The sequence below is a fragment of the Primulina huaijiensis genome, chromosome 12 (assembly GCF_012295235.1).
Source record: "Primulina huaijiensis isolate GDHJ02 chromosome 12, ASM1229523v2, whole genome shotgun sequence".
NCBI lineage: Eukaryota > Viridiplantae > Streptophyta > Magnoliopsida > Lamiales > Gesneriaceae > Primulina > Primulina huaijiensis.
Window position 1 is genome coordinate 19,676,345 of NC_133317.1, and position 13,218 is coordinate 19,689,562.

Here is a 13,218-nt window from a genome sequence, read left to right on the forward strand (position 1 = left end):
AGTCAGTATTGGTAAGACCGTTGGGTATGGAGCAGTTTTTTTTCGAGCCAGATAGATGGAGAAGTTTCCCTCACATGATCTCTTGTATGCAAGCACGGAGACTCATTCATAAGGGATGTCAGGATTTCTTGACCAACATTATTTCAGCACCTGATGTGCCCACTCCGTCTATATCGGATGTGCCAGTAGCCAGAGATTTTACTGACGTTTTTTCAGAAGACGTCACTAGACTTCCACCAGAGAGAGAGGTGGATTTTGCTATTGATCTTATGCCAGGCACTGTGCCAATTTCTAAGGCACCGTACCGTTTAGCTCCAGCTGAGATGTTAGAGCTCAAACAGCAGATTCAGGAACTCCTAGACAAGGAATTCATCCGCACTAGTTTCTCACCATGGGACGCACCGGTGCTCTTTGTGAAGAAGAAAGATGGGAGCGTGAGGCTGTGCATCGATTACCGAGAGTTGAACAAGGTAACGATCAAGAATAAATACCCACTTCCAAGGATCGAGGACTTATTCAATCAGTTGCAGGGAGCTACAATGTTCTCTAAGATAGATCTTCGATCAGGGTACCATCAGCTGAAGGTGAAAGATGTAGATGTTCATAAGACGGCCTTCAGAACCAGATATGGGTATTACGAGTTCTTAGTGATGCCGTTTGGACTGACAATGTTCCGGCGATATTTATGAACCTCATGAATCGAGGATTTTGAGTCCTACCTAGATCAGTTCGTCATAGTATTCATTGACGACATTCTCATATACTCGAAGAGCCATGACGAGCACAGTCAGCATTTGAGAACAGTGTTGTAGATTTTGCAGAACCGCAAGTTGTACGCAAAATTCAGTAAATGTGAGTTTTGGTTGCAGAAGGTAGCTTTTTTGGGTCATATAATATCTGGCAGCGGCATCGAGGTGGATCCAGCAAAAGTAGCAGCAGTAAAAGAATGGGTTGGGCCGAAGAATGCATCAGAAATCCGCAGTTTCCTAGGCTTAGCAGGCTACTACAGGAAGTTTATTCAGGGATTTTCTTCGATAGCAGTGCCACTCACTTCATTAACCAAGAAGAATGCTGAATTCGTTTGGAGTGATGAGTGCTAGAAGAGCTTTGATACTTTGAAGCAAGCTCTCATTTCAGCATCAGTGCTAGCCGTGCCATTGGGGCAAGGCAATTTTGTGGTATACACCGATGTATCTAAGCTCGGTTTAGGCGCAGTGTTGATGCAACATGGTCGGGTCATAGCTTATGCCTCCAGACAATTGAAGGTGCATGAGAAGAATTATCCGACCCATGATCTTGAGTTAGCCGCTGTTGTCTTTGCGTTGAAGATATGGCGACATTACTTATATGGCGAGAAATGTCAGATATTTACTGATCACAAGAGTCTCAAGTATTTATTCACGCAGAAAGAATTGAATATGAGACAAATACGGTGGTTGGAGTTGGTAAAAGACTATGATTGTGAGATTAGCTACCATCCGGGGAAAGCTAATGTTGTGGCAGACGCCTTGAGCAGAAAAGTAGTAGTCGTAGCACAGTTGTCAGTGCAGAGATCTATTTAGTCAAAGATTCAGAGTTTTGGGTTGGAGGTTTATCCTAAATGCAGAGCTCCTAAGCTGTCTAATCTGACAGTCCAATCTTCTTTGCTAGACCGAATCCGTAAGGGTCAGTATTCAGATGAGCAGTTGCAGAAATGGAGACTGAAAGATGAGGCCAAGAGCAGTGTACTCTACTCAGTGTCAGATGGTATTGTGAGATACAGGGGTAGAATGTGGGCGCTTAGTATTGATTCGATCAGAGAGGATATTCTGATGGAAGCACATGTAACTCCGTATTCTATTCATCCAGGAGGTACCAAGATGTACAGGGATTTACAGATTCTGTATTTGTGGCCAGGGATGAAGCGAGATATCCGCCGATTTGTGTCTGAATGCCTCACTTGTCAGCAGGTGAAGGCAGAGCATCAAAAGCCTGCAGAAATGCTTAAGCCACTCTCTATCCCCGAGTGGAAGTGGGAGAATATCACCATGGACTTCGTTATTGGGTTGTCGAGGTCAGTCAGAGGATCCAATGCCATTTGGGTTATAGTGGATCGACTCACTAAGTGAGCTCACTTTTGCCAGTGAAGACGACTTTCTCCATGACGCAGTATGCAGAGCTCTATATCAGGGAGATAGTTCGATTGCACGGGATCCCAGTTTCTATTGTGTCCGACAGGGACCTGAGATTCACATCGTCCTTTTGGAAAAGTCTACATGCAGCCATGGGGACGAAGTTGCTTTTCAGTACACATTTTCACCCGCAGACAGATGGCCAATCTAAGCGAGTGATTCAGATCTTAGAAGACTTGCTGCGAGCTTGTGTGATTGATTTCCATGGGTATTGGGAATCGAATCTACCTCTAGTGGAGTTTACCTACAATAACAGTTTCCAAGCATCTATAGGTATGGCTCCCTACGAGGCTTTGTATGGGAGGAAGTGCAGATCACCGATTCATTGGGATGAAGTCGGTGAGAGATCAGAACTCGGTCCAGAGATTGTTCAACAGACTGCAGATGTGGTGGTCAAAACCCGAGACAGGATGAAGACCGCCCAGAGTCGTCAAAAGAGTTATGCCGAAAAGAGGAGAAGGGATCAAGAGTTTGCCGTAGGTGATCACGTTTTCACTAAAGATAGCACCTATGAAGGGTGTTATATGATATTTGGGAAGATAGGCAAGCTTAGTCTGAGGTTTATTAGACCGTTCGAGATTCTTGACAGGGTTGGGACATTAGCTTATCGTGTAGCCCTACCGTCGAATTTGACCGGTGTACACAATGTGTTCCATATCTCGATGTTGAGGAAATCCATAGCGAATCATTCGCATGTTTTGAGCTATGAGCCGTTGCAGCTTGCTCCAGATCTGTCATATGAAGAAAGACCTGTCCAAATCCTAGACAGACAGGAGCAGAGACTTCGGAACAAGGTGATCAAGTTGGTCAAAGTCCGGTGGCTGAATCAAGAAGTGGAGGAAGCCACTTGGGAGACCGAGTCAGATATGAGAATCCGCTACCCAAAGTTGTTTGGTAAGATTTAATTTCGAGGACGAAATTTATATAAGTGGGAGAGGAACTGTAGAGCCCAAAATCAGTACACGTAAATCTCATGCATTTATTTAATTGTTAAATTATTTATTCAAATTTAAATGGATTTTTAGCGATGCATGATTTATTCAAATGCATTATCTTAAATTATTCATAGTTATTTTATGCACGTTAAATTGTTTCTCGAGTTTCATGTTTCAGGCGATTATTCGATGCGAGATCAAGAAAAAGAGACCGGTGACGATTTTGGCAATTTTAAAACGTGATATTTTATTTTAAGTTAAGGATGAGGTATTTTAAATAATTTATTTAGTTTTTGGTATTTAAAGCCTAATTTAATTATTTAGTGATTTTAAGATTTTAAAACTTATAAGGTCTAGCACATGTGCATTTTATTTTAAATAAAGAGATTTTATTAAATTAAAAGTGGGATAGCATTTTTAAATTAATTGCTAGTATTTTAGTGAGGTATTAATATTTCTTTTTTAAGTGGGTTTAATTGTTATTAATATTTTTAATTAGTCAATTAACCCACTAATTACCTCGCTAATTCCCTAACACACGCACACACACACTTTTCACACACCAATAGCCGATCACTCACACACACACACACAATCACAATTCAGATTTATTTTCTTTGAGAGCAAGAAAAACCTAGGGTTCTAGGAACTAGAGCAGCCACCCCTCTCCTTTGATTTTTCCCAGCGAATTTCGTTGGTTTTCTTCAAGGAAATTAGTGCTACGTTCGTCCCGGATCGTCTCTCGCATCACTTCCGCTTCGGTATCGTCGTTCCGGTATTTTTAAAGATCAAAAGGCATGTATATTATATTATTCGTGCGTCGATCTCGTCATATTATGTGTTGTGATGTTTATTATGCGTATCCATATATGATGTACAAAGTTGAGCGGAAATTTTTCGGATCGATTTTTGAAACGTTTTTGGATCAAAAACTCAAAATTTTTTGTCATTTTAATTACTGCAACTTTTTGGTAAATTTTATGTAAAAACGTTCAACATATAAAGCGTAGTACTTTTTGATACCTTCGATTTGATAGTTAATTCATAATTTTTGGACAAGAAACGAGTGAGTTATGATTCTTTTCGTGGGACTGCTCAAACTGCGTTTTTTATGAAAATGTGTTCTTGATGTGTTCTTGAAGTTTACTTGTTGCAGGCTTCGTTGGGAACTGTCGGGTGATCGCTGTTGCATTTAGGTATATGGAGTATGATGTTGGGATGAGTTTTGATGCTTCGCTTTGTGTTGATAGTCGCTGGTTGCATTAGAAATCGTAGGAAGCATTTGGTGTCAAAATTTGAGTTTATGGGTTTTATTGCGTTTCGTGTTATGCGTCGTTTCTTTGGGAACGTTTGGAACGTTTTATGGAGTCGAGTCAGTGTCATAGCGTCCTAGGATGAGTCTCGATCGATTGGTTCACGATTCATATTATTTAGTTAGGAGTATTAAGCTTCAAATCACGGAGACCAGTACACTCGGCGCCCGAGCGGTAATTTCTTACCGCCCGAGCGCATCTTTCTGTCCGAGGGTAGAGTTCCAGAAGACTTGGCGCTCGAGCGGTAAGATATTACCGCCCGAGCACGGGGTCAACTGGAGGAATGTTGGGTTTTCAATTAGTTGTAGGTTCTAATAGTGAGTTCATATCCTTTATTGTTTGGAAAACGTTCACACATCATTTTAGAGTTTGTTTCGGGGTTTGAGGTCATGGGTTAGTATGACTAAACGAGGTCAAGTCCCAAGTGCTTCAGAACGTCATAAGCCATTTATTTACTTTAGGGTTGAGTATGAGCAGTACGTCGAAGTTATGAAAACTAAAACTTTGATAATGTGTTAGTATGTGCAGCAGTGTCCCCGAACGAGATCCAACGAATCCCTCAACGCCAAGTAAATATGTTCGACGTGCAAAAGAAAATACTTTTAAGTTTTTGTGGTATGCTAAATGTCTTGTGACCAAATTATGTATGGGATTGGAAGTCGGTGAACGTGGCCGAGGACCTCTCCATCCCGGTAAAGCATGACCGGGTTTAGATCAGGATTGGAAAGCGGTAAAGAATGACCAGAGACCAATCCACCTGTTAAAGCATGAACGGGGATATCATGTATGTGGTAGTGGACTTTCCCTATCAGCCCAGTACTGCGGTTTAGTCTGATCAGACACTTTTATGTATGGGTCACTTGCTTTGAAACATATCTCTACGCAAAATTATGTTATGTATGCTCAAGTATGTATGATGCAAGTATGTTTATGAAAAGTTTTACGATGATAGCACATCTATGTTATGTATGTATGTCCAAGCTTATGTATGCAATGTTCAAGTTTCAAGTATGTACACTCTAATTTAAAGATGCATGTGGTTTTATTACGTAGTACTTGTTATTTTCAGTTTATATATGTTGAGTCTATAGACTCAATAGACTTGATTGATGCAGGTGAGGACGAGTATGAGGAGACGAGGGGTGGGGACCAGTGAACTGGCTTGGACTGTGCGGGAGGCTAAACCCGAGGACCGCCAATGTTTTAAGATTTTACGCATGACGATTTTAATACTCTGATTTTTATGAAGAGGTTTATGATGATTAAACGATTATTACTTTTGGCAAACTTGTTTGTTGTTGTTTTTATTGCAAATGTTTTTTTTAGACGAGCCAGTTATTTTAATGCAAAATTGAAAGTTCATTTTGTATTTAAGAAAATTTTTATTTTTCCGCAAATTTTAAAATAGTTAAAAGTACGGTACTATACACCCCCACACTCGCAAATATTGGTAGGAAGGACTTCTACTATTCCATAATTCGTATGGACTTTTATCTTGCTTCTTTCGGTGCACCTTATTTAAAAGGTAATTTTCTGTTAGAACAGCTTCCCCCATAAGTTCTGTGGTAAACCAGAACTTAATAACAACGCATTCATCATTTCTTTCAAGGTGCGATTCTTTCTCTCTGCAATGCCATTTTGCTGAGGAGAATAAGGTGTAGTTCTTTCATGTTTGATACCGTGTTGAGCACAAAACTCAGAAAATGGTGATTCATATTCACCTCCATGATAACTTCTTAGGACCTTAATTTTCTTGCTAAGTTGGTTTTCAACTTCACTCTTATATTGGACAAATTTGTCAACAGCTTCATCCTTACTTTTGAGGAGATACACATAACAAAATTTTGTGCTATCGTCAACAAAAATAATGAAGTATTTATTTCTACAACGAGTTCATACACCTTTTAAATCACATATATCACTGTGAATTATATCAAGTGGCTCACTACTTCTTTCAATTTTTTGAAAAGATGATCTCGTTAGTTTTGCCTCAACACAAGTTTCACATTTGTGTTGTTTATCAATTTGGAATGCAGAAGTGCTTTTCATGTTAATTAATCTACGAATTGTATTGTAATTAACATGTCCAAGTCTACCATGCCACAAACAAGAAGACTCAAGCAAGTAAGCAAAAGTATTAACTTTATTCATCACTGGCTTAATAGCCATTACATTGAGTTTGAATAACCCATTACAAACATAACCTTTGCCAACAAACATTTCACTTTTCGACAAAACCACCTTATCTGACTCGAAGACAATGCGGAAACCTAGCTTGTTAAGAAGCGACCCTGACACCAAGTTCTTGTGGATGTCAGGTACATACAGCACATTGTTCAAAGTCAGTTCTTTTCCAGATATCATCTTTAGGACAACTTTTCCTTGACCCTTGATTTCAGAAGTGGCGAAATTTCCCATGAATAGCTTTTCCCCATTCATAGATTTCTCAAGAGTAGCAAACATCTCCTTGTCGGAGCAAACATGGCGAGTGGCAAAAGTGTCGATCCACCACCCCCTTGGGTTAGAACCCACCAGATTAACTTCTGATATTACAGCACAGAGATTCATGTTCGAAACCTCCTGAGAAATGTTATCTACCACATTCGCCTCTTGGTTTCTCTTCGGCTTCTTACACTCAGAGGCTTTGTGACCCATACCATCACAGTTGTAGCATTTCTCAAAAAACTTTTTCTTCGAAATGCCTCCTTTGGGTCCCAGGTTCAACCTTTTGAAGGAGGAAAAGTTTCTCTTTTTCGAGCTTTGACTATGCTCGACAACATTAGCTTTAGCAGCAATAGGAGAAAACAATCGTCTTTCCGAACTCTTGTTTTCTTCTTCGATGCGAAGTCGAACAATGAGCTATTCAACATTCATCTCCTCGTGTTTGTGCTTCAAATAATTTTTGAAGTCCTTCCAAGCTGGTGGTAGCTTTCAACAATAGTAGAGACTTGGAATGATGCGCTCAAAGTCATCCCCTCACCGTGAATCTCGTGAAGAATCACTTGGAATTCTTGAACTTGGCTGATAACCGGCTTTGAATCCACCATTTTAAATTCCAGAAAGCGGACAACAAGAAACTTTTGGGCCCTGGCATCCTCGATTTTGTACTTTCTATCAAGGGATTCCCATAACTCTTTAGCCATTTTCTTTGCGCAAAACACGTTGTAGAGCGAATCGGTCAATCCGTTTAGTACATAGTTTCGGGATAAGAAATCAGAATGATTCCATGCCTCCACCGCACTAACAGATTCAACATCTCCCTCACCCTCTGTGAGTTTAGGAGCATCCTCAGACAAGAATCTGGCCAGGTTCAACATCGTCAAGTAGAACAGCATCTTCTGCTGCCACCTTTTAAAGTCCACACCTGTGAACGTTTCAGGCTTTTCACCGTGACTGGCTGGGACAGCAACCGCAGCAGCACGTGGTGTAACATGATGGACAACTTGAGCCAAAGTAGGGACAACATAACCAGTTTTCCTTTGCACGATGGTTTCAGTAGCCATATCTGAAACAAACCACGTAATGAGTAATCTGTTTTAAGTTTGTTGCACAATATATAGAATGGTACAGTAGAGAAAGGTTTTTATCAATAAAACCAGCGAGCAATATAGACTATAGTGAAGAGAAAATAGTAAAGAAACGCTATAAATGAAGTAAACCAAACTGAGGCCTGTACGAAGTACAGTGTCCTTAAAACAGATTCGTCCCCTCCTATATGTGCTTCGAAGAACGTCTTGGACGTCTGTTTCCTAGGATACAACGGAACAACCAACAGCGACTTAGCACGAGACATTACTACGGCGAACTGAAAACGTACCTTTACTTTATCACCGAGATTTATCGAAGGCCAAATGAAAAGCTAACAATATGAAATGCAAGAGAATGCTTGAAAGAGAAAAGATTTTCATGTACATGAAATAAGGAAATGAACACACTATTTATAAGCCCCAAAATGCACACCAAGATTCATGCAAGATTAATTGACTCAATTAATCTTGCCATTAACTCAAGAATATGAAGAGCCAAAACTCTTCAACTAACTCAAGAATGTGGAGAGCCAAAAGATACTCCCACATTCATGAGACATAATTTTTATTCAAACTTCAAATTTCCAACAGTAAGTTCTTGATAACTTCCATTTTAGCATTATCCACCTCTATTCCATGCTCTGATATTTTGTACCCTAATATTATGCCTTATTGTACCATGAAATGGCACTTTTCCCAATTCAGCACCAAATTTGTCTCCTCACATCTCATCAACATCACCTTCGGATTCTGCAAACATTCATCAAAAGAAGAACCAAAGATCGAGAATTCATCCATAAATATTTCAAGGAAAGTTTCTATCATGTCATGAAATATAGCGGTCATGCATCGTCGAAAAGTGGCAGGGGCATTACCCAAGCCATATGGACAAGTGAAAGTGGTTTTCTCTTGGTCCTCAGGTGCAATCATGATTTGGTTATACCCTGAATACCTATCCAAAAAACAATAAAACTCATGACCTGCTAACCTCTCAAGAGTTTGATCAATGAAGGGAAGCGGAAAGTGATCTTTATGGGTGGCATCATTCAATTTCCTATAATCGATGCACACACGCCATCCCGTAACTGTCCTAGTGGGTATTAATTCATTTTGTTCATTTGTGATAACAGTAATCCCACACTTTTTCGGCACACATTGAACATGACTCACCCATGCACTATCAGATATAGGATAGATAATACCTGCATCAAGGAGTTTTATAGTTTCTGCTTTTACTATCTCTTGCATCTTTGAATTCAATCTTCTCTGAGGTTGTACAAGAGGTGAGTACTTGTCTTCCATCAATATCTTGTGCATGCTGACTGATGGATTGATCCCTTTGATATCCGCCACCTTCCACGCAAATGCACTCTTGTGCGCTTTCAAAACTTTTAGCAGTTTTCTCTCCATCACATCAGTCAAATAAGAAGAAATAATCACAGGAATTTTATTATTCTCACCTAGATAGACGTATTTCAGATTTGGAGGTAATGACTTGAGCTCAAGAGTTGGTGGCTCCTCTAGGCTTGACTTCTAAGGGCTCAAGTCTCTCCGATCCCTCAGGTCCTCTAATCTCATCTTTGTTGGCCTCTTCCATGGATGGTTGGCATAAAGATATGCCACTATTTCAGCTTTCTCTTCATCCAATTCGTCTTCTCTCAATTCAGTAGTGAGAGTGGCTTCTACAAGGTTCTTAATAGCATCCTGCACATAGTTACACACAAGCGAATCAAAAGCATCAATTCTAAAATAACTATCAGAATGCAGTGTGTGCTTAAATGCATTAAAGATATCAAAAGTAATCTCCTCCTCCCCCACTTTCAATCTCAACTTCTATTCTTGCACATCCATTAGGGCCTTGCCAGTTGCAAGGAATGGCCTCTCCAATATCAACGGCATCTCCATGTCCTCCTCCATGTCAAGCACCACAAAATCTACGGGAAAAAATTAATTTGTCCACTTTCACTAGCACATCATCAATAACTCCTCGTGGATACTTGACAGATCAGTCTGCTAGCTGTAAAGACATCCTCTTTGGCTTAGGTTCTCCCAATCCTAGTTTCCTAAACACAGACAAAAGCATGAGGTTAATGCTTGCACCAAGATCACAAAAGGCTTTATGAAAAACATCACCACCAATAAGAAAGGAATAGAAAAACTCCTTGGATCCTTATGTTTCCGTGGGATCTTGTTTTGCACCAAAGCAAAGCAATTTTCAGTTAAATTTACCGTCATGTGATCCTCCAACTTTCTCTTATTTGCTAAGATGTCCTTCAGGAATTTAACATAACTAGGCATTTGCATCAAAGCATCAGCAAAAGGAATATTGATGTGAAATTTTTTAAATACCTTGAGAAACTTACAGAATTGCGCATCAAGTTTTGCTTTTTTCAATGCTGCAGGAAAAAAGAGGAGGCATAACAATTTTGGATTGGCAGTGGGTGCTGGTGTAGAGTTAGAAGACTTACCTTTGGATGTCTCAGTCTGTTCATCCGGTAATTTACTTTTTCCTTTGTCTTTGGAATCTAAAATTTTCCCACTCTTCAACTCGATGATCTTCATTTGCTCTTTTGGATTGGTCTCTGTGTTACTTGGCAAGCTGTCCGGTTCTCTACTTTCTATCATCTTAGCTAACTGTCCAATCTGATTTTCTAGACCCTTTATCGATGCATCTTGGTTTTGGAATCTAGTTTCGGTGGATGAGATAAACTTAGACATCATCTGCTCCAGACTCGACTTTTTTTTCTCTAGGAGGGTCAGATCTGTACATCGGTTGTTTTCCATATGGCTGTCCTTCCTGTGGTCGATTCTGACTGTTTTGACCACCCCATGAGAAGTTGGGATGTTTCCTCCATTCAGGATTATATGTGTTCGAACACACTTATCACAAAATATCTCTTGAAGACGCATAGTCGTGCCACCCATACTCAATCTGTCCAATTTCCTGTTCAAGACATCAAGTTGCACAGTAATAGCAGAAAGGTCAGTTACCTGGTGAACTCCTGCATTTCTCCGCTGGTTGTTCCTTTCAGATTGAGGATGATAGATGCTAGCAGCCATCTCCTCCAACAACTCATATCCTTCTTCAGCAGTTTTTCTCAATAGGTTTCCACAAGCAGCAGCATCTATCATAGTACGATTAGGAGTAAGCAAGCCATAATAAAATATTTGAACGGCTAACCCAAGTGACAGTTCGTGATGTAGGCATCTCCGTAATAAATCTTTGAAGCGCTCCCATGCCTCATATAAAGACTCTTGCTCGAATTGAGAAAATGTGGTGATGTCGGCCCGCAGCTTCATGGTCTTGGATGGAGGGAAGTATTTAATGAGAAAGGCTTTCGCCATGTCCTCCCATGTGGTGATAGAACCTACAGAAAAACAATTTAACCAGGCTTTAGCTTTGTCACGTAAGGAGAAAGGAAATAGACGCAATCTAACAGAATCATCAGAAACTCCATTAAATTTAAAAGTATCGCAAATTTCAAGAAAATCTGCGATGTGCGTGTTTGAGTCATCTAATGCAGATCCCCCAAACCGGACCGTATTCTGCATCATCTGAATTATAGCTGGCTTGATTTCGAATTGGTTCGCCCGCACAATACACCTCACAATGCTGGGGCGTGCACCATCCAAAGAAGGCTGGGCATACTCTAGCATGGATATGCGGCTTGGCACCTCAACATGTCTATCGTCATGGTGTTCCTCCTCATGCTCGCGCTCGTGCCTCTCCATCAGTTCCTTAAGTCTCTGCTAATGTCTTCTCCTGCGGAAAGTTCTTTCAATTTCATGGTCAAACTGCTCAAGCTCCACGTCAAGTGACTTTGGCATGCGGAAAAGATATCTGGAATAGAATATGGAGTGTGAGCTCAAGAAAAATAAAACAATGCTAAAGAAAATAAATAGAAATAAAATTGTGAATTAACAATCCCCGTCAACGGTGCCAAAAACTTGATCGAGCAAAACTTGCACTGTAAAATCCTTGGTCAAAGTTAATTATGTTCAAGCTCGAAATAATCGCAAGTGCACGATATCAAGTAATAATATAGTGTACGAGAGTACTAGTATCGTTCCACTAGAAACTGTATTTTGCAATTATTATTTCCAGCTATTAAATCTTTAGCAACGAAATTTGAATGATTGTTTACAACTACTATGTTTAAATAAGAACTCAATGACAAAGTCCAAGAATTAAATGATGAAATGTATAAGCTAGAATGGTTAATTAAAATTCAATGAGAAATTAATTTGTTGGGAATCTCGGTTCACCTACCCCTCGTCACTTACTTAATTCATTCGATCGTGATCTACGCTTCCGACGGAATTTCCTATCAAATTGAACACGCTCTCTCGAGTTATGCCAAACTAATTGTAACGTACCGTACTTTTTACTACTTAAAATTTGCGGAAGAATAAAAAATTTTCTTGCTTGAATAATGAACTTTCAAAATTTGGTAAAATAAACTGTACGTCTCAACATAATGTGTAAGGACCGTGTATCGTATTATCGTAAATCCTGTGTGATTATCGATAATTTATGAAATTGTCATGTGATTATGTAGTTGATGTATATCATTATGTAGTTGATGTATATCATGACAATGAAATTGAGAAAATAAGTATTGAATACTAATTGAAGTGGTAAGAGATCGAGTGGAAAAGCCGGACGCCAATATAATACCAAAATCAATATTTGGACAGAACAAGTGGCGCGAGAGTGGTAGAAAATGACCGCCCGAGCGCCAGTGTGGAATAAGGGGTGTTCTCGGACAGAACATGCCGCGCCCGAGCGGTAGGTTTTGACCGCCCGAGCGCGGAGCAAGTGACACTCGGGGCAGAATGTCTCGCGCTCGGGTGCGAGAATTCTACCGCCCGAGCGCCGAAGCGGTGGAGATAGAAACGAGGTTGCTTCTTCTTTTCTTCATTTTATTTCAGAGGTTTCGAGAGAATACGAGAGATTTCGATTTTCTTCCGTCCGAATCGACTTCGAAACGCTGTCTAAACGCGAAACAAATTACATATTTGTGATCGTCGCGTCGAGGGCTTCTGACTGAGGTAACTTTCTTCTAGTTCCAGCAGTTCTAAATATCAAAGTGCTGGAATAGCATGTATTTGAAGTTGAATTTCTTATATATAGTAGAATAACCGACAAGAAACTCATATTCGAAGTCGGAATTGAATTATATTATGATTTGAATTTGATATGAATTTTTGAAGTTCCAAATGATATTTGAAACTCATATTAATGATTTTTGATTAGGTTATTGATTGGAAT

General features: G+C 39.9%; 1 non-coding gene across 1 annotated transcript; it reads left to right on the forward strand.

The window, feature by feature from the left end:
* The first annotated feature begins 11,136 nt into the window (after nt 1–11,136).
* Nucleotides 11,137–11,242, forward strand: LOC140990769 (small nucleolar RNA R71). The gene has a single exon (XR_012177695.1). It is a non-coding gene; the product is annotated as a small nucleolar RNA R71 (small nucleolar RNA).
* Nucleotides 11,243–13,218: the final 1,976 nt, after the last annotated feature.